This window comes from Corvus hawaiiensis, chromosome 10 (genome assembly GCF_020740725.1).
Source record: "Corvus hawaiiensis isolate bCorHaw1 chromosome 10, bCorHaw1.pri.cur, whole genome shotgun sequence".
Taxonomy (NCBI): domain Eukaryota; kingdom Metazoa; phylum Chordata; class Aves; order Passeriformes; family Corvidae; genus Corvus; species Corvus hawaiiensis.
In genome coordinates, this window is record NC_063222.1 from 26,317,971 (window position 1) to 26,344,003 (window position 26,033).

General features: G+C 42.5%; 1 long non-coding RNA gene across 1 annotated transcript in view; it reads right to left on the reverse strand.

Annotated features, from left to right (window-relative positions):
* Positions 1-255: 255 nt before the first annotated feature.
* Positions 256-26,033, reverse strand: part of LOC125331051 — a 59,995-nt gene continuing 34,217 nt past the window's right edge. Inside the window, exons 10-18 of the long non-coding RNA XR_007205840.1 lie at positions 24,284-24,453; positions 11,448-11,498; positions 9,826-10,973; positions 7,450-7,600; positions 6,795-6,968; positions 5,848-6,011; positions 4,793-4,856; positions 2,532-4,194; positions 256-2,418 (exon numbers count right to left, since the gene is read on the reverse strand). This is a non-coding gene — a long non-coding RNA (uncharacterized LOC125331051). The remainder of the gene's footprint in view (positions 2,419-2,531; positions 4,195-4,792; positions 4,857-5,847; positions 6,012-6,794; positions 6,969-7,449; positions 7,601-9,825; positions 10,974-11,447; positions 11,499-24,283; positions 24,454-26,033) is intronic.

Sequence of the window (26,033 nt, forward strand, 5' to 3'; positions counted from 1 at the left end):
AAGGAGGAAAACTAGGAGTGAGAGCCATTATCAAGATTTACACAGCCTTTTAAAAACATTTTAACCAATAGTTACTAAAAACGTACATTATTTTTACTTTCTTACCAATTATTCAGTAACACGACCAGGAACTGCAGAATTTTCTATCCAATCAATCCAAACTACTTTTGCTGCAAAATATGGAGTGGTAGAAGAAGGAGAAGAATGTTTAGAGAACAACAATCCTCCATTTTGATATTTCTTACTCTTATCTATTTACTACAAAGAGAAGCCTAAAACCTCTAAATTTTTCACCCTGTAACAATCTTACCTAGTAGTCTATAACCTAATTCACAGCACTGTATTTTCTAGCTGTTGTCTGACTGTTGGTAATTTTTTCCAAGGTTTAAAGCTATACCAGTGGTGTCCAGGGGGGTAAGAACCCTTAAAAACAGGCATAGAAATATTCTCAGCACTCTGGGTTCCTACAACCAAGGCTACTTTTTTCCCTTGTGTTGTTGATAGATAAGGAAGAGCCGCCACTGTCATGGTAAGACCAAGACCAGCCCAGGAGCTTGTTTGAACTTTTAAACCACAATTCCATGTTTTCCCGTTGGATGAGGGCATTCACAGCCTTGGTGGGTCTGGATGCCAGAGGATCCATAGAGTGCAGCTCCTCCCAACAGCTGACAGATGTGACAAGAGGGCTCCCAACACCACACAAAAGCCACACGTGAGCTGGCTCTGATGCTTTGGCCTTCCAGATCTACAACCCTAAGCCAAGAAATGGGTAAAGGCCTCATTGGATCCTGAAATATTCCCCATTTTCATGGTAATTTCTGAGTCAGAGGTTTGAAATGTTAACCAAGTCACAGTATTTATATAATTTCTAGCGGGCTGTAGCATTGTGTGCAACAGCAGCAGCGATTTGCAAGGTCACAATATGATTCTTTTAAATATTTCTAATTCCAAAACCTGTTTAAATTGTCTGCTTTAAAACTGTAATTAAAGCTTTCAGGGAAATCCTTTCTTACTCCTTTTATGTTACCCAAGTCCTCCTCTCACTCCTCAGTTGCCTACACCAGATCCCACATAGGAACCTGAAATATGGATTTGTCTCCTACACCTGCCATGGAATATGAGCCTGGTAATTGAATTAAAGTTCTCCAAAATAAATTGATTTAGTGCAGCAGATGGCCAGCGTGAATTTCAGCTTGCTGTGTGGCAGCCAAGTTGATTTAAATCAACTCGAGGAGAGGTAGGCTTTAATCAGGTCAGCTGACAGCTATTAGAGCAAACCTGATTGAAATTCAGAAATTTGGGGAAAATAAATTCACCACCAACCCGACACTGCCCTCCCACAGGGACCCAATGGATAAAACTTTTAAAACATTCGAATGATTCTGGTTTGGGTAATAAGATTTAGTAGAGCATGGCTGGCTTTTATTTTGCTGTTTAGCCTCCTCTGTGCCTTTTTAGTGGAAAAGGTGCCACATAAAACCAGCACCACGGAACATGAGAAGAGGGAAAAGGTTCAATTCTTGGCCGCCTTCAATCAATTTTTAAAACCGTTCAAACGAGACATAAAATACTACGAAGTCAAAATAGCTGCATTTTATACTCAGCTTGCACAGCTGTAAACAAAAATAAAGCTGAAAGGGGAGAATTCGTGCAGCAAATATTTCCTTTTTCCCAGTCTTGACATTAACCATTCCTTCCATAACAAATCTCTTTGCTAAGCGTAGAGATAAGATACAGGTGAGTTTTCTGTGCCACCTGGGATGCCTCATTAGTGGTTTTTGATAATTATATTCTCCATGGCTTTGGAACAGCTGGGCTTTATCTTCCAAGTAGGAATGAAATCTCCATCCTGCTTTCTCTCTTATTTTGAGCATCTTGTACACAAAGCTGGTTCAGAAATAGATTTTCCAGCTTGTTGGCCAGCTCCAAATCTTTATTATTTATTTTCACCTCAAAATCGTGATGAAAGGAGCACTTCAGAAGTATTTTGGGGAAATACATATTCAAGAATGAGACTGACTAGGAAATAATGGATTTTTTCAACCAAATGGGATGTTTAAACATTTCCCATATTAAAGAAGAACAGCCTGAGACACAACTCCACCTCCCCACCAGCCATTTCTCAATGTGGCAGGGAAGGTGTGCACAGATAAATGAAGCTGAAAACCAGGAATCATTAAAAGCCACCAGGAACTGACAAACTGTGGATCCAATTGAACCAACCTTGTTCTAGTCCCAAACAAGAAAGAAAACACCTTCAGTGTTTCTTTAATCCAGTGGCAGGATTATTTTTAAAACTCTTTTTTTACCTGCATTTCTGTTCCATAAATCACAGAACATCTCAGGTTGGAATGGACACGTGGGATCATCAAGTTCCACTTCCATGCATTTGTATATGGGATATTCTGTGTGGTTTTCCTGTAGGATGTCGTTAGAAAATCAAGTGAGGTTGGAATAGATTCCTTCATTAGTGCTGGAGGGGAGTCTGCCATTTCTCTGGAGGCAGATTAGGCTAAAAAAAAGTTGCTTACATTTGATTTGGCTCATTCTTGCATGCCCTTATTAAAAATACCTTCCCAGGATCAGTTTCTGTTGCGGGCTGCCATCAAACCACGCTTCCCAACCTCCCTGTCTAGACAAAAAAGAGGAAAAAATATGAAATTGTGGGGTGTGGGATTGATCAGGAGGAGATTTTTCTCTTTTTTTTTACTATCAGCACCCAGCAAGGACCTGTGTGTGCTCCTTGTGCACTTCAAAGTCATCTCACCTCAATCTTTGCACGGATTGACATTGCTGGACTTGGATGAACCACAAAATTCGGGATGGAAGCAGAGGGTGCATCTGTGGATGCAGGTGCTGGGGTCAGACTCTGCACCAAACACCCAAAAAAACCCTGAGCATGGAGCATCCAAAACCCACGGCAGCAGCAGTTGGCAAATCTGAGTCATCCTACAAATGCACAACATCAAAAATGTCAGAGGCTCGTTGGAAACCCCAGCGCTTTTCCCTCACGTCCCTCGAGTCAAGAGTTGCTGTTGTGTGCCCAGAGTTGGGATGGAAGGAGAGAGAATCCAATACACTCTTTTATATTTCATCTCTTTACTTCTCTTTCTCCATTTAGCTGCTCTCCCACTCGTGATTCACAACGTTCCAGCCACTTGGAAGTCAAAGGGAGCCGAAAGCCGCGGCACAAAACAACATCTTGCAGAATCAAATGTTTCAAGTAGGTCTTAATCATCAGCTTACATTGAACTTCAGACTATTCATATGCAGAAAAGATTGCAAAATCCGAGCTTTAGATGGCATTGCTTCATTAATGGCATGAGCAGCCACAATTATCAGGCTGTTGTTTCCAACAACGAGCTTAGAAATACAGGGAAATGGCCACAATATCTTTATTTATTGGGTTGGATCTTTGAAATGTCATCTCTGAGGCAACTTTTTTTTGAGGCAGCTCAAAAATCTGTTCTCGAGTTTTTGGGGAAGAAAAATAAAAGACACACCAGATAAATCGAGCTATTTTTGTACTGACATGGATGACAAATATGTATCCAGAAACATTCAGCAAGTGGGTTATTCTTATGTTTCCCTAATTCAATAAGGCTAAATAAGGTGAATAAGAATAAAGTGAGTCAAGAGATTATCTGTTACAATTGATATCTCTGTGTGAATGGGATTTCCAAGTCCTAGAAAGTCCAATTTCAGGTTGACAGTGCTGTAATAATGAGAAATTCCTTCTGGGATGTTTGTTCTGAACCATTCTCCGTCCTGGAATACAACAGGCAGCCACTCGTCCTGTCAAGGCTGCTGATTAAATCCAGTGATATCCATCCTCCATAATGCACCATTTCCATGGTGAGTTTACTTAGGAAAAGGTCCTGAGAACTGGCAGAGAATAAATCTGCTCAGACATAGCTGTGCTGAATAGTCCATGTGTGCCACCCCAAAATCACAGAGTCACAGAATCATTCAGGTTGAAAAAGCTCTCTAAAGTCATCAAGTCCAACCATCGACCTTAGGTTTTCACATCAGAAGCTGAAAACTCTTAAAACAATCCCAAAACTCCAAACCAGGGGCCTCCTGCATGGGAGTCTCTGGTTCTGCAGAGTTTCTTTGGCAGCTCCAGGAATTCTTAGACCTCCTGTAAATTCCGTTGCTTACAGGGTGGTTTCGGTGTCGAGGATTTGCATACATCTGCATATATAAATAAACCACTTATATAAAGAAACAAGCTTGGCAAGAGCGTATCAGCTGTTCTGTTCCACCCAAAATGGTTGCTCATTTTTCCACGGCTTTTAAAAAAACCCCAGCCCTTCCATTTTTCCTGGAAAGTTGTCATTCCCACATATCCCCATGCAGGGAATCATCCTTCCTAATGGGCCTCTACTGTGAGGCCTTCCAGGTGCTTTACAAAGAACACAGGGGAAATATTTTGCCCCAGCTCTGGTTTTTCATATATTTAATATTCATACTGAAAGGGGGAAACTCATCTTTCTCATTTTTGCTTTTCAGGTCCTTCTTGTAAAAAAAGAAAGAAGATTTTAATTTATTAAATGGTTTAAAAATTAATTGTATCAAACACATAAAGTATCATAGGATGGATTTCCCTGTCCCCACCACAAAAAGTTCCTCAAATGGATTTCTCTGTCCCCACCACCCTAAAAAGTTCCTCAAATATTCTGTTTTGCCTATGATTAGGAATTTCTACATTTTACAAATATTTCTTTCTACTGAAGCAATTTTTTTCTCTTAATCAAAGCAATTTCAAGGTAGAAGTAAGAGGAAATCTCACCTTTGCATTGTGTTGTGAATCCATAAAATCATTCTTCTTATCCTTCAACTTCATCATCCACTGGCTGGAAAAAAATGAAAGTTAAGAGGGAAAGATTCTTCCACCGCAAAATCCTTAAACAAAAAAATCCTTAAAAATACACAAGTAAACCAACAAACTAAAGAAATCAATGGGATTTGGGGGCCTAGAAATGATCAAATAGAGGCAAAATTTAGTCAAGCAGAAACAAAAGCAAGCAGGAGGATATCAGTGCCCAAACTTAATTGCTTAAATTCCTTAAATTTCTGGAGTGAAAGGTAATATATTAAGGAAACTAATTAGATATTGATTTAAATAAATGCAGACTCCTGGTGGCTAAGCAGTAGTCATTAAGGGTTCTTGTATAAATTAAAGGCTACGAGTCAAAAACCCAAATATTTTTGTAGCCCTGGTTGTAAGAAAGGCAAAAATTAAAATCTCATTCAGCCAGAAGTTGCATTATTTGAAAACACACTCCTGTTATTGCACCCAGACCCTCACGGAATTCAGTGGGAAAGAACTGGCTGAAAACACAGAGCATGGGGTTGTAAACATCCAGGCTGCAGTCTAATTATCAGTTACAGGATTTCATGGCATCAAATCCACCAAATTTAAGCATTTACGGTTCCCTGAAACAATAGCAACAGAATTAAAGAGCACTGAAAGAGTGAAGTTTCCTGGGAATGAGAGGGAAGATCGTGTATTTCTGTTTGCTGGAAAGCAGGAATATCACTGGCAGAGGGATCGAGCTCCTACCCATCCCTGGGAGTTAGCCCTGAGCTGGGTGGGACGTTGGGCTCCCCAGCCTGAACTTTTCTTGGGAAGGATCCTATCTTTCCAGAGGGAGAACTTTCCAAGAAACTCAATAAAAAAGGAGAGGTGAACTCCTACTATAAAAATAAGTAAACACACAAATAAATGAATATTTGATTATATAAATAAATATTCAATTACATAAATAAACACAAATTAAAATGAAGCTAACTACCATTTTAAAATTAAATAAAGAGATAATATAGAGCAAATAATTTGCAAACCCCTTTCTTTTCCCTCCTTCTCTGTCCTTTCTCAGTCCCCAGAGTCCAACACTCTCTCTGACAGCTCCACATCTTGTGCTTTCCCTCTAATGTGTGGTTTGACTGTGCCCTGTGTTTTGGATGCTCCCTTGATGGCCGGTTGCTTCAATATTCTAACAAGCCCACTGTAAAAAAGAAATAAAAATAAGCATTACACTTTCTTTGTCAAGGAATCATTTTAGGGATGTATTCAGTTGTGAAGGGGGAGTTATTGTAAATCACTATCACCAACCAAGAGGAATTGCTCCCAACAATTCCCAGTGACAGTCCCAAAGAGACAACTACTGCTCACGCCAATCATTTTTCTTTGCAGAATTTTCTGGACTAGAGCCCTGAAATTGTTGTTTCCATTACTGAGAGGTATTTGGAACCTCCTCCTTGATTGAGTTTATTTTTTGTGCTACCTGAACACAAAATATAGAAATTTAAATTGAGTTTATACAGAAATTGGACAACACCATCAGGGAGCAGGTGGTTTGGGTTGCTCCTTTCAGCTCTCCATAGCAATCTTTAATTTCATATTTTTGATTGATTGTTTCTAAAATCAATTCTAAATTTCCTATTGGTTTGAAAATTTGCAGATATTCCATTATTTTCCCCCTTTTCAGTGCATGTGGGTCACCAATTACATGGAATTGTAAATGTGGTGTAACACTAGAGAATCACAGGATGGTTTAGGTTGGAAGGGACTTTTAAAGGTCATTTAGTGCCACAAGGAGGGACCAGGAGCTGTCCTGCTAATTCCAGGCTCAGAGAAGCCTTTGGATTGACTTCCAGGAGTCGTTAGTGGTGCTCTTCCCTGATTTAAGGCTCCCCACAGACCTTAGCCAATGTTTTGGTCCTTACTGACACCGCTCTGTGAACTACGACTCATTAAATTAGACGGGAGTTTGGGGGAGATTAATTACCTTGTGAGGTGCTTGACATTCCCCATCTGGAGCAGAGCTCCCGGCTGTCACCTGCTGGGGGAGGAACCATTCCATCCACGGAAAGGCACTTCATTCCATGAACACTTCATTCCCAGATTTAGCTGCTCCTCCAAGGGCTCAATGACGTTCCTGGATTGCATCCTGTGCAGCCCCCTGAAGGACAAGGGGATGAACTATTCCATCCATGGAAAACCATTTCCAGAACACATCGTTCCCAGATTTAGCTGCTCCCACAAGGACTAAATGATGCCCCTGGATTGCATCCCATGCACACCCACGTTTCACTGAAGGACAGGGAACGGCAGGACGGCCGTGACATGGAGCTGTGGCTGCATCTGAGCAGCATTTCAACTCTGTTGTTTCCTCTCTCAATGTTACAAATAAATCCTAAAAAACCCAATTAAAATGTTCTAGAACTCCCTACAAACACCTGGAAACTACAGCCAAGAACTCCTTGTTGATGTCATCAACGAGCATCGCATTAACACTGTGAAATCAGAAAATATAAAATACAGATTGATCCTTTTTGTCTATAATCTTTAAAAGAACAAAATGTAACAAAGAGAAACCCACAACGCCAATATTATTCTCTGGTCTAGGCAATGTGTTAATAAATTGACCTGATTATACTCACATTCCACGTTAGAAGAACAATTGGATTTTCTCCTGCTGGATTTTTCCAGAAACAGATATTTCCGGGCCATCAGAAATGTTGTGAATGTTTCTCCTGTGCCACAGATTGGGATTTTATTTCTTGGTGCCTTCATCTAACCCAATAACTTGTGCTGAAATTAGATCAGGCATTTTAGGAAGAGATTCAATCTTATTTTAAGACTCCTCATTGATGCTGCATGAACCACATCCATTATTAATCTGTTCCAGTGCTTAATTACCCTTGTTAAGAATACAATTAAGAAATTGTCTGCTTTTTGGTTGACCTTTTTCTGTGTCCAATTTTTCTTCCATTTCTGTCAAAATTTTCTGATAATGTTTCTCCCAGATTGTCTCATACATAGCCCTGCTCACACAGAAATATATTTAAAATACAAGCTCTCCTCTTCCTTGTCTAGAGTAAAAGTGGTCTATGTATAGAAGAAATAAAAAAATTAAAAAATTTAGAAAGGAAGAGCAGAAAGGACAAAGAAACATAAAATAAATTATTCTGTAAAAGTGGGTGATTTATTTAAAAGAAACTGAGTGGCTCATCTTGCACCAGGGCTATTTTTAGACAGAAGTTCAGCATTTAAGGTTCAAATCCAAGGTTTGCTGATGCCCAGAATTTATTGTTGCAGCTCTGCTGCTAAATCCATCATCCCTTGGATATGATGCTATGAATAAAGGGGCTGGAGTGTGTTCAGGGAAGGGAGTGGGGTTGGGAAAGGGTCCGGAGCCCCAGGAGTGGCTGAGGGAGCTGGGGAAGGGGCTCAGCCTGGAGTAAAGGAGGCTCAGGGGGGACCTTGTGGCTCTGCACAAGTCCCTGACAGGAGGGGGCAGCCGGGGGGGTCGGGCTCTGCTCGCAGGGAACAGGGACAGGAGGAGAGGGAACGGCCTCAGGCTGGGCCAGGGGAGGCTCAGGGTGGTCAGCAGCAGGAATTTCCCCATGGAAAGGGTGCTCAGGCCTTGGCAGGGGCTGCCCAGGGAGGTTTGGAGTGCCCATCCCTGGAGGTGTCCAAGGAAGGGCCGGAGGTGGCACTCAGTGCTCTGGGCTGGGGACAAGGTGGGCATCAGTCACTCAATGACTTTGGAGATCTTTTCCACCCTCAGTGATCCTGGGATTCTCTGATCCCATCAGTGCCTGTGGGGCCATCCACAGCTCTTTGGGATCCCTCCAGCATCCCTTCAACCAGGAGCAGAGCCCTGAGGAACTGCTGCGGATTCAGGTGAGGGGTGGGCAGGGCTGCTCCTGCCGGGGCTGTGTCATTATTTGTGGGTTATTGATCCCTCCCCACACACACATTTACTCCAGCACAGATAAATACACACAAACAACCCCAAACCTTTCTGACACCACACGGGTGACAGCCAGAGCACAATTTGTTGTGTGTATTTGTATCTCCCTGACTCCCACACAGAGTTTCCATGGGAAAACTGCAGAATGCCTCCACATGGGAATTTTTTAGTGCAGCTCCTAAACCCATCATCTCCCCAAAATGTCCTTTTATAGCCTTGTCAATCAGTGTATAACTAGCTGCGTGTACATGCAGAACAGATGGGAATTTTGGAAATGTTGCTTTTACTAAATGCATGCGAGGAGTTAAAAAAAAAAAAAAGAAGAGGAACCATGACTTAGGGATTTAATATATTTGTATTCCTAATGTGAGGTTGAATTAAATTCAGTTCTATAAATACAGCCAGTAAAATGTGAGGCAAAAATGCCAAGAATTATTAATTACGAACAACAACAACAAAGTTCCCTGTTATTCAGAGGAGAAAGTAAGAAAATACCATATTTCACTGTGAAAAATAAACATCAGGTTTCTGCTGATGACTTCAGATGGCCTCTTTAAGGAGGATTTTCCCAAGTTTTAGGGACATGAAATTCTGTCATTTTGGGCTAAGAATTTCAGTATCCCCTTCATGATCTCACCACAGTTCACCAGCACTCAGCTACTTAAGATTTCTGACTGAATTTATAGAATATATATATAATTTTAGACTTATGCACCAGAATATCTCACTTAATAACTATTTACTCTTTTCTTTCTTTTCAAGTGTTGTTATAGAAATGTATTTTCTCCCAGTTGAAGTCCTGGTTGAGACTGAGTCTCCTGGAAAATTAAGGACATAAAAGAACACAGAAATGTGACTTTTTTTTCCTTCTCCCTGCACACTTTCCAGACACTGCACTGGTTTTTGACAGCTCAGTTTAGAACAGGAAGAGAAAACAGAATGCCAAATTAAAAAGGAATAAAATGAATAAAAATCTTTGGATGAAAATGGGACCACTATTCACTATTTTTGAAAAACATCCTTTCAGTCCCTGTAAAATGAAAATTCCTTACAAACTTACCTGGAGTTGCTAAAATAGGGCAGACAATTACAACAAGAGTTGCTGGCAGTGGGATTTTTTGCTCTACCACTGCCTACAAAGGTTGACACTCCCAGATGAGGTGCTGAAATTCAGGTTCCCGAGCCTGTATGAAAGTGTGCCATGAGCTGGACCAAGAATTGTGCAGCTTTTCTTGCCCTGTGCAGGAACTCTGCGTCATGAAGCACTTTAAAACACAGTGGCTGGAACTCAAATTGGAGATTTTCTTTCAGAACAGAGCCAGTTTCTGGGCATGATGTTTTGGATTTTACTATTTCAGTGGATACCCACCTCCCTCCCAACCAACTGCAGTGGAAACACCAAAATCAGGCCCTTTTTAGTCTGAATTACCAAAATAATAAGTGGTTGTAATATGATTAGTGCCTGAATTAGGTTTATTACGTTCAAGAAGGAAATGAAGGGCAAAGAATCCAGGGTTTTTTGCCATGGGTATTGGAATAAACACAATAAGATCTCCCAAAATAATGCACTGAAGTGCTAGAATATCACACTGATGAGCACTCAACTTTTCCTCCTTGGGGTACAAACTATAAATTAATTATGCCTTGGAAGGCAGCTTGGCTGCAGGGGCTGGGGGGATGAGGGGAAATAGATGGAAAAGACTTTCTTGGCTGCTGGGAATATCCAAGGATGACAGAGGGATCGTTTTTACTTCCAATATAAACAAGTAGCCCAGAGTGAAAAAAACCCAAAAAGATAATTAAGACAAGTTATCAGGAAAACTGGACCTCCTGGCTTATCACATCTAATGATTTGTTATTCTGGGCATATTTCTCAGGTTTTTCCCTCAGAAAGGCATCAAGGCCCATCAGCCTAATTGTGAAAAATCGTTAGGCTTGGATTTTAGCACATTTAGGTAATTCCTAAAGATAGAGAGCAGAATCTGTTTCCTTCCAAGCAATATCTTGTTGTTGAAATAAATTGGATCAGATGTATACAATATAACCATGAACTTATCTGGGGAGTTGAACACAATGGAATGTGAAGGACACGGGAACTTTCCAAGTCAATAACGCTGCCAAAGCCTGCGTATCTCAAAACTTCAGGTAGTGCCATGACAAGCAGAATGGAGAGATAATATCCAATAAATAGAGGGAGAGAGAAAGGATCTGTCAATTGGAAACAACCAAAAATGCAATGTTAAAGCTCTTGAGTCTATTTTCAGAAATGACAGAAATTTATGCTTTAAATCCCAACTTTTGATTTATCGCTTTAGACGACAGCTCAACTTTTATCTCAGCGAATCACAGAATCCCAGAATGGTTTGGTTGGAAAGGACCTTAAAGATCATCTTGTTCCATCCCCTGCCACGGGCAGGGACACCTCCCACTGCTCCAGGCTGCTGCAAGCCCCAATGTCCAGCCTGGCCCTGGGCGCTGCCAGGGATCCAGGGGCAGCCACAGCTGCTCTGGGCACCCTGTGCCAGGGCCTGCCCACCCTCCCAGGGAACAATTCCTTCCCAATCTCCCATCCAGCCCTGCCCTCTGGCAGTGAGAAGCCATTCCCTGGGTCCTGTTGATCCGAGGCTTCGTATAAAATCCATGAGAAAGTAAAATCTGATGTTTCTACTCACAGGGACGCACCTTCAGAATAAAACTCAAGTTCCATTTCTGCACAAACTCAGCTGTGATTTCCTACATGGAAAAATGAGATCAGCAGGTAAATCCTGGTTGGAAAGCAAAGTCTATATTCCATCAGCAGACACCCTCAGTAAATTCAATTGTATTTATATTTCTTTGAATTACTGAAACTCAACAACATGTGCTTTAAATAACAACTGAGAGATTAATCTTTGTAATATGTTAAACAAGAACTTTCAAATGAATCTAGCATTTGTTTTCCTGAAGAGATGGCAGCAATATGGAGCTTAAGATTTTGATTCAGAAAATTATCATATCTTTATAGAGACGGAGGGAAAAAATTAAACTTTCTGTATGACTTTCTCTGTACATATTTAATTTGGCTAAGTCAACAGGCTTTCCTCTACTTGTTCACATTTTTTTGTATTTAAACAGAACAAAGCAAAGAAAAAAAAAACCCCTATCCAAAGTGAGCAGAAATGTTATTTTGTGTCTAACGAAAAATATGGGATTATGAGGGAAATGCACTTGTGAAATGTAATTAAAGTTTACACCACTCATCTCCGGAATTCAGGTGCCTATTTAAAATGGAATATTTATGTCTGCATTACGGGCTGTTATTGTATCTGTAAGGACAAATGTTAATTATGGAGGCATTACCAAGACAGCCACAGAATTATTATCACGAGTTGCTTGGAGTTCTTTCCACTCTTGAATTCTGGGAAGGGATTGGAGTGAGACTGGAACAACAAAGCAGAGATGAACTAAGGCTCTTCACATCCCTGCAAAGCTTTGCTGAGGTGCTGGAGAAGCCTGGGAGGAAATACCCAACTCCAACGCTCCGCCTACGGCATCTGGTCCTGCCCTGCAGGGGCTTCACGTGGGGTCCTCATTTCAGTCCCATCATCACACATCTCTCCCCTCTCACTGCTGGGATGCTGTGCCAGCTTGTCAGGCTGGGATCCCCTCAAGCCTGCAGTGGAGCAGGAGTGGGGACATTTCAGTGCTGTTAAAGAGCACTTGGCGTTCCAGATGAGATTGAACATTAACAGTGATCCAGCCTGGCACATCCCATATTGCACAGCCAGATCTGCCTAGTCCAAACAATAAGACCACGTGGCAATAATCTACTCCTGGAGTTTAACAAGCAGCCAGTTCTATGCAGTCAGCAGAAAAATTATCTCCACTCTTTCCCTCCTCCAACTTGTGAACCCAACTTCGGATTGAAAATCAATGGCAGCATCATGCCCTTTGGCTTCTGAGGGTTAATAGTTGGCTTCTGATAATTAAACGTTGTTTTCTGATGGTTAAAAGTTGTCTTCAGGTTGTACCCAACAGAATCCACGTCTCCTGCCTTTTTTTCCCAGGAACAGAATGTGTATCCAGTTCTGCTGCATGTCAGGCACACTGACAGCAGCTGAACACTCTTAAAAGCAGTGTTTTAGTGTAATTATGCTCATTTGTACCATGAAGAAATGCAGTTTTCTTGTTAGCACTAAGTTTTGTTTATAAAATTTGGCTTTTCACTCACCAGGTAAAATGACACTATAAAAACTGTGTATGTGCACATGAAATCAGATTTAAAAAACAACATGGCAGAAGAGTGAAAAAGAAGTACTAAAGACTGTTTTGATACAAACACCCTTATTTTTACATGGAATATTTACTCATCCAAAACACACAGAGAGTGCTTTGCACAACTCAGTGGAGGATCAGCACCAAACATTATTTCAGCTCAGAGCACTCCTTCAAAATGAACAAAGTTCCTTTTAATCCGTCAGCTTTTATTTTTGTTAATGTGCTCTGGAAACACCTTTAACTGAATGGTTGAGCATGGAAAATTAAATGTTCTCCAGATACACAAGGTTTCTTGGTCTCCATCTGAAGTCTGCAACAGCTGTGGAAAGGCAGAGGCACCTCTGGCTTGGGCTCCTCGATGGATGTGGAGATTTTCTGTTGGTATTGGACCAAGCCCAGCAGGTACAGCACTGCAAAGAGTTTCCTACACTTCTTTAAAAATAAAAAGGGGAAGAAAAGTGCCAAAATATTCCTGTCATATTTATCTGGACATGACCCAGCACAGAAAGTGGAGTTCTCTGTTATACTCAGCACGTGCCATCTTCTACCAAGGAAAACTGATTTTTGCCCATGCCCTTCTTTTGGCTCTATGACCACCAACTCACACATATATTCAGAGAGGTTCCAGACCTGCAGGTATCCCTGCACAATGAGGCATTTAATCCTTTCAAACAGCACCCAGAGCTTGAAAGAATCATTCCCCATTCATTTTGGGTCCTTTGTGTGCTGAAGTCCTATGAAGAGGTGCAGTAATTCCCAAGGAGGTGGGGAGGAGATGGGACATTGTGTTTCTGATGGGAAACCTTCAGGCTATCAAAGTGCTCCATGAAATCACCAGGGATGAAATCCGTATTTCCCCACTGAGTTAAACACGACTCGACAATGCCAATGAACTTTTAGAGAACTGACAGACAAATTACAGCGTGCGTGTGCTAAGCCACAGTGAAACCTTCACTCCTAAAGCCATCCTGTCAGGAGCTGTAAACACTGCGGAATAACACCGAGGATTTTCCTCCTCCCTCCCACAGCCCGTCCTTCCTGCACACAGACTGCTCCAAGACCCTGCAGATGATGCAGTGAACTGCACATTAAAGTCGTTCTGACCTGGAATAAAGTGAGGAATATCAAGGTGTTTCTGATCACAGTCAAGAAATGTTTGTTGTGGTCTCTGAAGATCTCCACTAAGAGTCTGTTCCCTCCCACGCTGTCCCAAGTTACGTCCTCCACGTGTTCTGTGTGTGAGGATTTGGTTTGTAGAGTTCTGTGCATTTGATTATTTATTGCTTTTAGCGCTTGTTCCCTGAAAGTTCTGGAAATTCTCCAAATTCTTTGCTCTGGAAAACAAAGTTCTGGAAGCAAGGGCAGCCCACAATCTGCATAGTCATACACACATCAAGGGAATTTCTCCATGGAAAAAAAGTTGTCAGACATTGGAATGGGCTTTCCAAGGAGGTGATGGAGTGCCCATCCCTGGAGGTGTCCAAGGAAGGCCTGGACATGGCACTCGGTGCTCTGGGCTGGTGACAAGGTGGGGATTGGTCACAGGCTGGACTCGATGACCTCAGAGGGCTTTTCCAACCTGAACAATTCTAGGATTTTGGATGAAGGACACTGGGATGGGATGCAGGACTACAACAGGATTTGGTTGTATCCCGCTGAAGCTTCAGGGCTGGGTTTTGCTGCTTCCTTCCACCCCTTTTACCACACAGTCCAACGCTCTCCCTGTGGGAGGAGGAAATGAGGATCTCCAAAAAAATGACTGATCTCCAAAACACCTTTTAAGATCTGTATCACCCATTCTCCCGCTAAATTCATCCTCCCTGCCCAGTCCCTGTCCCCATTTGCCACCCTATCATTGCTCATTTCACCTCCTGCTGAAAACACCCTGATCTCGAGCAGGAACACTCGACAGGTTGGAATTCCCAGCTCGGAGCCAGCTCCAAGAGAACTCACTTCAGCCAACACTGCAAAATGAACATGAACAATACTTGCCCTCTTTTTTTTATATATATATTCCTACTTCAAACCAGCTACATGCAGAACATCTGATTCTGCAATAATTATTCATGTCGCAGAATGTTTTATTTGCATGCCGAGCTCCTGTCAGACCCAATAAGACAATTCCAAGGAAAAAAAATGCCTTTTTGGGGGAACAAAGAGAAGGGAACTGGGCTCACAGTACCTCATGCAATGTTTGTCCTGGCTGGGTGACACAGCAACACTGGGATTTGGCTGGGAAAATCAAAAATTGGTTTGGTTTTTTTTGGAAAAGTTTCACAGACTCATTGTTTCTCCAGGAAAGTGAGAAATCCTGCTGGGAAAAACAACAATCACCTAAAGTGCAAGGAAAATGTGATGATTTTCTGAACAAAAAAAGAGATTTATTTTCAGATCAAATTTTTTGCTGTTGTTGCTGTACTTTTGGTGGCAAGAAAGCTTTATTTAGTCACCAACCCAATTTCAAGGGTGTTTTTAAAAAGAGCTCTGGTTTGGCTTTCCCCATCTTGCCTTTTTCCTCCTTTCTCCATGTGCTGATCTGACATTCCAATCCATCATGGAACAGGGCTGTCAGATCCTCCCTCTGGAGTTCTTACTAAACACTCCTGAAAACCACTGTACAGCTCTATCGATCTTACAACAAATAATTTAAAAAAAAAAAAGGAATTGCAACCAGGCCAACAAGATTCCAGGGGAGACCTTGCAAGCTTTTCTCTTTAATATTCCCATACTCCAGGTCATTAACAGCACTGATATCGATGTGAGGTCAGCTGAAATTTTGGCCTGACAGAGGAGAAGTGAAACATCTGCAGGGAAAACGTTGTGCTGGAGGTGGGAATGGATGGGTGCAATTCCACGGCCTGTGTTCTGCAGGAGATCAGACAAGATGATCACAGCAGTGCCATCTGGCCTTCAAAATCTATGAATCTGCACTGAAATTCTCACTTGAACTTAGGCGACCTCTCTCCAAGCCCATCTGTAGGTTGAATATTGCCATTAAAATGCAAGCCAAGCACACTTCACCAGCCTCAGTCAGCTTCATTTTATGTAGTCACTCATGCTGGATTTTGGCAATGAAAAACCCAAGAAAACACTAGAAAAAAAACCCAAGAGTTTCTACCTATAAAGGCAAACAGCAGAAAAAGAACAAATTAACAGCCCCTAAAGCCACCAGAACATTTCAGGGACTGCCACCCTGAGGAAACACTGCCACCGAGTTCTGCAGAACAACCTGGATAAGCCAGTGCTGATGTTTGCATGGAAAATATCCCAGGAATTAGTGTGGCTGAGGTGGTAGAGGAAGACTTGCCCAGAAAGTGGTGGTTGGGACCACAGGGAGTTCAGGAGGGGAAATCACACAGGCTTTAAGCCAGAAAGGTGTAAAGGAACACACAAGGGTAAAAATCTTACACTTCAAGTTGCAGAGGTGTCTTCTTTTCTCTCACAATTGTTCATCCAAGGCCTGGCTTAAAATCAGGAATTGAAGAGCCAGCAGAATGGGGTTTTTCAAGAGCTGGAGTAGCAGTGTAAGATGGAAATCCTCCTCCAAAGCTGGGCAGCTTCCTGGTGTAGGCTCCACTGTCCTGGGGCCAACCAGACTTCCAAGAACTTCTTCTACCCTGTTTTATTCCTAATAACCCACAACTACCCTGCAAAAATTTTGGAACAAATATTCTTGCTTGTTCTACAGGAACAGCGGGAGCCTGATCCTGAATTTATTGTTGTTTATTTTTCATTTAGAAATAACTAAGAGAGAAGGGAAGGAAAAAAGGGAAAACAGAGTATCAGCAGGAACTTTTATTCCTGAGGGTCGGGTTTGTTGGGGGAAGGGTGTTTTTCAGTTTATTTGGTTTTTATAAATATATATTTTGGATCCAATGTTCTTCACTCAGCTGGATTTTGGTCCTCATGAAAACATTTAGTGTAGGATCAAATGTGGGCTATTTCTAGCGAGTTACTTGGGGAAATATATTCAGGAAGAGACTGGATCCTGCTGATGGAAAACAAATACAAACAAAGAGACAGGCCAGGAAGGAGATCTGAAGAGAAGGAAGTAATTAAAGGAGCATTTGGGGCACTGTTATTATTCCACTGTGTCCATACCCTTCTCCCTTACTCTCAGCACTGTGTGCTTTAATTGTCCCCTGAAGAAACAGTTCTGTGGATAAACCCACAGGGAGCAAAGGCTCTGTCAGGGACAACCAAATTAATTTCTCTGTTGGAAGCATGAATGTGACTTCAAACCCCAGAACAACATATTTTTAGCAGTTTGGACCATCTTTTTTTACAGCAACTCTTGTCCTTTTTCCTTTGGAGGCCAAGCCCTGGTAGCAAACACCTATTTAGAGACACCCCAGTAATAATGATTGGGAGAGCTGGCTGAAACATTCCCTCAGTTTTACCAAATCAGGATAAATCCCATTAGAACAATGCTTTGGAGGTGGTCTAACCAGCATGAAAAAGAGGAAATTCCTGCTTTAGGACTGCTCGTTCAAATCATTCCATCCCGTTGTGCAAAGGGATAACGAGGCAGACTTTGCAGCAGGAAGGTCCACTGAGGGCTGTTAGAGGCTGTGATGTAGCTGCCACTTCCCAGAAAATCCCTAAACAGCAGATTATTGGAAGCTGCGAGAGGATATCCAGAGGAATTCTCTCTCAGTGTTTGCCCAGTTTTTATATCCTGGCCCTGGACATCTGCTCTTGGCCACTGCCAGAGGCAGGACATGATGGGCAGATGGTCTCAGGGCTGTTCTCCCACTGTGCTCTGAGTGCTGCAATGGGGCCCGACAGGTCTCACTGCTGCTTTGGCTCATTTGGAGAAAAAAGCTTGGAAAACACTGGGACAAACATTAAAATCCCCCCCAGTGTTGTATATGAATATGTGTTCAGCAAAGAAACCCGCTGCCAACTCCCTCCTCCCACAGCTGAATACAGAAAAGCAGCAAGGAGGCAAAGGAGCTCTCACATCTTCTGCCTCACTGCCCCAGAGCAAGGATGCTCTCCTTAAATCAGGCAAATTTGCTCTTTTTCCAAAAAAAATCCCTTGTAAACCCCTCACTTCTTACAGAAAGAGCTTTAATTCCCATACAGAGGGCAAGGCCTGGCTCTGTCCTATGGAGAAGGGTCCCCATCCCAAACATTCCTATGTCACACACCAGCTGAGCTCCCCAGAGACGTTATAGATCTCTTTCCTACGACCTCAAAAGCCTCCAAGTTGGTAAATGTCTAAATATTCACTGGCAGGAAACACCAGGAAGAGATGTGAAGTATCCTTAGTGATACTGACATCAGAAAAGAGCTGAAACCACCTTTCTTGTCAGAAGAAATACCTGCACCTCCCTCTCTCTCTAGGATTCTCTCCCATAAAAGACCCTTTCACAAAAATATTAGTGAGAAAACACAGCAAGGCAAGTCCAGCTGCCCTGGCACCTGAATCTATTTTCCTCTCAGTTCTATACATTTCTTAATTATGAAAACTACCTCTTTTGTCCTGGATATATGGGACTAATTAACATTTTCAGCAGCATTTTAGATGCATCACACTGATTCCCCAAAGACCCTACATTTGTACCACACATTTTTCACAAGCTGTTTTGTGCATGTTCTGTTTATTCTACTTTAAACTGTATTGTTCCAGAAAAAAAATTGTATACAATCCCTCAAAAAATGAGGGGAAAACTAATCCTTCATGCCCTCAGCTTCTGCTGAATTGTCCAGTGCAATTTGGGAAGTCAGAGAGCAAAGTTTGGCTCTGCCTGTCACCCCCATGTCTAAAAAAGCTCTTATGTTTAAAACAATATCAGCGACTTCAGGGCACTCAGGAAACTCACAATTCCTGACAAAAGTTTCAGTTTAGTTGGCACAAAGCTATTAACTGTGCTGAAAAGAGTGACAGTAATTGCAACTGGCTAAGGGTTGATAAGGAAACTCGGTCTGCTAATTTGAAAGAAAATTTACAGACTGGCAAAGCCGTGTCAGACAAGGGAACCAAAGATAGCTGCACTTGGTGGGTTTTAATTCAAGGCAAAAAAAAAAAAAAAAAAAAGAAAGAATGAATTCATAATATCTGTACTCTAAAGAGACATTTTCAAAGTGATAACTTTGTCACCCTTTGTATCTTGGTCCATCAAGGTCTGCTCATGGAAAAACAGCCCTTGCCACACACCAAAACTGACCCTTCCTGCTCAGTTATAAAATAAACATAAATAGAGGACAGATCTGACTTGGTAACACTGGCAGGGATTTGGTGTTGCAGGCCCTGAAGCCATAGCTCGTAAAAGAATTGAGGTTTCTGGTTCAAGAGAGGGGAGAATTGAACTCTGCAAACAGAAAATAAAACTCTCCTCCTTGGCCTCAGGAGGTTCAAGCAGGAGAAGGTACCAAGTGTTCCTTCCCACCAGGGCTGGCAGAGCATCACTGTCCAAATCAGCCAAAAATGAATAAAATCTCAAGTCTGTAAAGCTGCAGTTTCCTTTAGGTGAAGTTTTGGATCACCCCGGAATGGGATGTCCTTCCTCAGCATCTCCATGCCCACACAATTTCCCCACCATCACCATCCCATCCCTTTTCCCTGTGCCCGAGGGGGCAGCTCAAGGTGCCACCAGCACCTTCTCCTGCAGCACAAAAACTTCCTGAGAGCAGCAGGGACGTCTCCGTGTGGGCTCCCCTGGTTTGCAGGATCGAATTAAAGCATCTGTGGCTCCTCTGTAATGGGATTATCACTGTTCTTTTACCTGAGTTTCAAAGCAGCTCAGCACAGTGACCTTTCCTCAAGTATTTCGCTCTGATTCTTTCTGATTTGCATTTTTTTTTTTAGAGGAAGAACTAGAAGAGGAAGGAATGTGCTTTCCTTTCCTTTCTGCACCACGGGAATGGTGCAAGGGGCACCTGTTTGCTGAGGGTATGGGAAGTTCTGAGATTTGGGCATTTTCTGGGATAAAAATAATTGTATCAAAGATAAGAAGCCTTGTGCTTGGGTCAGGGGTCAGTGATAACTGAGGGAATTAGGGAAAAAACATTCCCTGGTGAGAAAATCATTCCCCAGTTGTGTGTGATGAGCTCCTCACACCTTCGTAAGGAACGACTGCCAGAAGAGAGGTTAAAATAAGGAAATTCCCAGCCTGATCCTGCATGGAAATCCCTCTGTTTCAAAGGCAGAGTGGGTTTTGGTTTTTTTTTCCTTTCAGCATTTAACCAGCCACAGCCCTCACCCAGAGCAGAAACTACCTCAATGTGCAAATCCTTCCTGAGTATGAGACAGCATCACGCTGTAAATCACATCCGAGGTGCTGAAATTAGCTCTGGTGGGGTTAAACCCAGCCTGGTTCGAGCTCCAACACTCATCCCACATTCCCTGGGCACATCCCAAAAGAAACCCTCTGGAAGAGCAGCGCGGCTGCCACACCCAGGATTTAACCTTTAGTGCTCCAACACAGGCGATGGCAGCAATTTGCACATTTGGGGACAAATAAAGCCAAATCCACCTGCCCACCACAAAACCCGGAGGGAAATCCCCAGGGAGCCCAGCTGAGAGCACAGGGCAGCAGTGTGAGCCCAAGGACTGTGAGTTCACTCCATGAGGAACTCATCCAGGGGATTGAGGCAGTTCCCTCCATGAGGAATTCATCCACGGTTTGCCCCAGCGCTCTCCCTGCTGCTCGAAGGTGTGAGGGGAGAGGTTCTCAGTGTTGAGAGTTCAGCTGTTGTGTCTCTTCTGGAAAGTTCTCTGCCAGGATCCTCCTGTCCTCGCTGTCATCCCTCACCTCTGACAGAGTAAAGAAACCAGCTTTAGATTGTGGAATTATTTAGGATGGGAAAGAGCTCTACAATCATCAAGTGAGGCCTCACCAATGCAAAGTACAGGAGGAGATCACTTCTTAATTAATAACAACCACAAACCCCAGCTGGAATTCATTGTCTTTGATTAAATCAGCAACAAACACCAATTCATATTCCCAGAAGGAGATAAGGAATTTGGGCATAATGCACAAAAGGTCCCTCTGGTGGGACACAGAGGGCAGAGGAGGCAGGAGAAGGGGTTAATCAAGGCCCTTCCACACAAGCAGCGCAGAGAGAAATAAAAAATCTGAACAAAACAGAAACAAACCTACCGGACCCATCCTAATGGGTCCTTGGGCTGCCCAGAGAAGCTGTGGCTGCCCCTGGATCCCTGGCAGAGTCCAAGGCCAGGTTGGACAGGGCTTGGAGCAGCCTGGGACAGTGGGAGGTGTCCCTGCCCGTGGCAGGGGATGGAATGGGATGAGCTTCAAACTCTCTTCCAACCTAAAACATTTTGAGATTCTAATGCAGGTCCCTGGAGGTGACCCCAGCACAGGACAGCTGCAGCTCCTATAAAATCTTCTGGAAATTTCTGGGTGTTATCTTTCACATGAATATGAAACACAGCCCCTGCTTCTCCTTGACCAGACACAACTCTGCATTTTAATGCTCCCAAAGCATTCGATGGCTCGCAGAGAGGAGCACTTTTGTAATAAGGTTTGATAAAACATCACCCTTGGGAGAGCTTGTACATAAACACCTCCAAAGAGTTATGCAAGCCCAGCATGCTGCTCTCATGACAACAGATCCATCCAGCATCAACCCAGGGCTTAAAAAGGTTCTACCTCTGCATAGCAATGAGCCTTCCCTCAGAGTAATCCTCCTTCTCAACCAGGAATGCAAAGAAAAGCACAGAAAGACCCCTCCCTCTCCTAAATCTTGACTGAAATTATAGTTTTCGGGATGAGGATTAAAGCCAGGAGTTTTGCCAGCAATAGAAAACACGTTGTTTGCACAATAATCACCTCCCCCAAAAGCCAGCTCGGTGTCATCTCAGATTTTTATGATGCCAGCTGACAGCCAGGGTTTCTAAGGAAACACCGATATTGGGGGAGCTGCAAGGAGAGGAAGAAAAGGACAGAACCTAAAAATAAGTGTCACACGCCTCTTCCAGACATTAAAAGCCACCTGATGAAGAAATTGTAAACATCTCGGGGTGGTAACATTTCTGAGACACCCACCAGGCTCCACCCAAGCAGAATCATCTGGCACTGAACAATAGTTTGCTCAGAGGGAGTTCTGCTTCTGAAATCACCTTCTTTTAAAGGCTGTTTGCCAAAGAGACACTGACTGGAGTATTCCTGAAATTATCCAGAATAAATGGAATCATTTTGTGCCACTGCAGCTCCCATTAGGACTCGAAGTCTTAAGTGGAGCATGAATAGGAATTTCACTGATTTCGAGTATTGACGGTTTTCATGCGGGAAGTGTAGGCTGGTTTTCTTTAATTAAACTGGAATGGGTTTGGGTAGAGAATATAAATCCCCTCTCCTGGAGCATTGGCAGGCCACGCTGGAATCACGCATCCAAAGTGCACTAAAAATTCCCGAAGAAATGACATTGCACCACAGCAAGTTAAGCACTTTTTAGGTCAAGCTGTGGTTGAGTTTGGAGGCAGCAAAAATATCCTCGAAATATTTTTGGAATGGCCAAATCCTCTAATTTTTCAAAATGTCACTGCTTGTCCAATTAACCCAGGAAAAGATCTCCTCTCAGAGGGGGATGATCAGAGAGATTTCCTCATCTCTGCTGAAACGAGGGCTGTGCTCTAAAAAGGGGCCCCAGCCGGGTCCGTAACAACACCAAAAACAAGTCCATGATGAAATAACTCTGACACAAAGCTCCCAAGAAGCACTTAAGTATTTTACCATCTCTCCCAATTACGTGGGCAAGCACAACCAGTGCACAGTTAAGAGATGATTTCACTGGATGTGACTCCGGGGCTTTAGGCTATGGATAAATATTCAGGGTTTTACTCCAAGACAGTCACTAATGAACTCCATGTCCACATCAGGAGAGAAATATTCGTGGAACTGAAGTCAGAGTGTTTCAGTGGGTTTTTAGAAATAGCAGCCAGACAGTTTTTTGGGGTATAACTTTGATGTTTTGTGCTGTTTGTGTTTAGACTGAGATGCACAGGACATTGGTTTCTAAACCCCCCACTCTGAGCACCACGATTTAACCTGAAAACTTTCTCTGCATCAGGGTTCAAGCAGTTCTTATGCTGATATTTCAGGCTGCCCAGAGAAGCTGGGGCTGCCCCTGGATCTCTGGAAGTGTCCAAGGCCAGGTTGCACCGAGCTTGGAGCAGCCTGGGACAATGGAAGGTGTCCCTGCCCGTGGCAGGGGGTGGGACTGGATGAACTTTAAGTTCCCTTCCAACCCAAACCGTTCTAGGATTCTGTGATATCAGAGAGAAACAGTCAGGATTTGGAATCACTGAATGTTATTCTCAAAGGAGTACAGGGATATAGCTATCCCAAGAAGAGAAGCAAAGCTGAGCTGATATTGGGAGGAAAGTGGTCCCTCCTTTTCCCAGAGCATTTCCCCAGCCCTGCCCACTTCAGAAAGCCTTTCCCCTTTCCTTTCCTTTCCCCTTTCCTTTCCTTTCCCCTTTCCTTTCCTTTCCCCTTTCCTTTCCCCTTTCCTCCCCTGCGCTTCCCAGATTCCTTTATCCAGGCTTTAGTCAGGCTCTCTCACCAGGCTGGAATAGCGTTCTAACATGTGGCAATTCATTTGCAAGTGCTCCCGTGGATCATGTGCTCTGAAAGGACTCATCTGCTGTCTGAGGCAGGTTAAAGCTTTACAAACTCGAGCAGACATTACCTTGGCTCCCCCTGCTCCCGTCTGGAACAGCTCCAGCTGGAGCCCAGGAGAAGGGTTTCAATTAGCAGCACACACACAGCTGAAGTGGAAAGCAGAATAAAAAAAGCCCCCCTCGCTTTTTGTCTCTCTCATTACAGCCAGAACCACACAAATTGATTTGTGGCATTCCAGAGTTTGGTCTTTTCCAAGTTTGTTTCATGAGGATAAAACAACAGAAAATAAATCTTTGTGCCTGATTTAGCAAGTGGGCAGGACAGCCCCCAGCCTGAGGAACCACACTAAACCTTTAAATGCTGGATTTCCATTGCCATTCCTGTCCTTCCAGGCTGCTGAGGCTGCAGAAGGGGAGAATCTCCAGTTAATTCCATCACAGAATGCTCCAAAGGTTGAGGAGATGGAGTGGTTGCCATTTGAGATGTGATTACAGGGGATTAAACTCTTCATTTATGTGACACAATCTTGATAAGGGCAGGAAATTACTCTGAGGAGAATAGGGAATATCTGCAATTGTTTAGGGATTCTTGGTGAATAAAAAGGGAAGGAGAAAACATGAGAGGATAATAAAAAAGGAAAATTTCTACTCATTATAAAGCACTGACCAGATTTCCAAACCTTCTCCAGGCCACTCCTTCCAGGGACATTTTGGGACCTTGGATAACAAACAGGAGAACTTCCACAGCACTTCCTGCCATTTGCTCTTGGTTCCAGTAGCACCAGGGGATGTTCTTCAGTTTCTCGTGGTGCTCCTCATTTCATAGAATCATTAACCCTAAGATCATCAATTCCAATCACTAATCATGGGAATCTTGCTAGGAACCCAGAATTTTACTCCTTTAAGAGTAAAATGTAGAACACAAATATGTATGAAACCCTGTTCAATTTCTAAATAACTGAATTTTTGTAATTGATGTATATATTTCACTTTAAATTCTAAATAATGTGAAATATCTTTAGACTGTTAACTGGGAAGTTTTAGAGCTGTAATACACATTCTCTTCTCCCTTCTCCTTTTCCTGGGAAATTTTTGCGTATCTCCCGCTCTCTAAAAATCCCTTCCGTGTTTCTCCACACAAAATAAGAAATATGACTCCTTTTATCTCTGAGCACATTTCCCAGGGGAGCAGTTTCAGCTCCAGCCTCAGCTCCCTGTCCACAGCACCTGCAAATTGATTTATCCCTCATAATGGTCAAACTTTGTCATCCAAATGCTGGGAAACGCCGTAATTCAATCTTTGCGTGTCCTTTAAACTTCTTTTATCTCTCTGGCTGCTTTAACAACTGCTAAAATGTTCAAGGCAAGCTTCTATGTATTTATGAAGCCGTCAAAAGCAAGGCAAGAGGTTAGGAGGAAGCTGGGTGTGTTACTTAAAGCAGCAAATATGCAAGACAATATTTTTATTTGAGGTTTTCGGCCCAGATTGAAGATTAACAATGAGGCAGCAACAGAATCCAAGACAGCACTAAAAAAACCTTTGGTTAAAATCATGGTCCAACTAAAGACTTTAAGAACCCCCAAAATTCAGTGTTGATTTCTTTTTTTCTCTCTAATAAGTTGAATTTGGGGGGGGGGGTTGTCCATATACAAATGTGTGTGTGTGTGATGGATGTAAAAAATACATCAATTTAGGGCCCACCTGCGCTGCAGATTCCAAACTGCTCAGGGCCAGACATCTCTGACCTGTACATGCTCAACAAAATCCCTCTTTTTAACTGTAAAATGCTGCTAAGCATTTGTTCATGTTTTATGGAACACACCAACTTGTCTTGCACTTTTTTCTATTCCCAGTTCTCCTCACTTATATTTATTTCATGTTCTGCTCTCAACTTGTGGCTTCATTTCTTCCGCTGAAAATCATATTCAGCAAAACCTGCTTTTCTTGAAGCTTTGGCATTATTTCCTGTATTTTAAGATCATTAATCAACCTCTCCACTTTGATATTGACTTTTAGACCTCAAGTTTTAACCTGTCATTCCCCTGCCTCATAGTGGTGATAATATCTGGTTTTATGGGGGTTTTTTTGTTATGCTGTCATGGAAAACCTGGTTTTTTACTGAGATTTAAGGAGGGAATGGATTTGGTATTTCTGGCTTGAATAAAATATAAATTCCTAGTTTTGTTTTAATTTAATATAATTTTACTGCCTGAATCACCCATAGGAATATCTATATTTTCCACACACAAGTAATTATATTATAATCTAATGCACATGACTTTACTAAGAAAGATCCTCTCCCAAAGAGTCCAAGTGTTATTTCTCTTGTTTATTTCCTTCCAAAAAATATCAAATTACCAAAAAGACCTTCTGCATTAATTCTGGGGGTTTATTATTTAATTATGCTTTCGTTTCA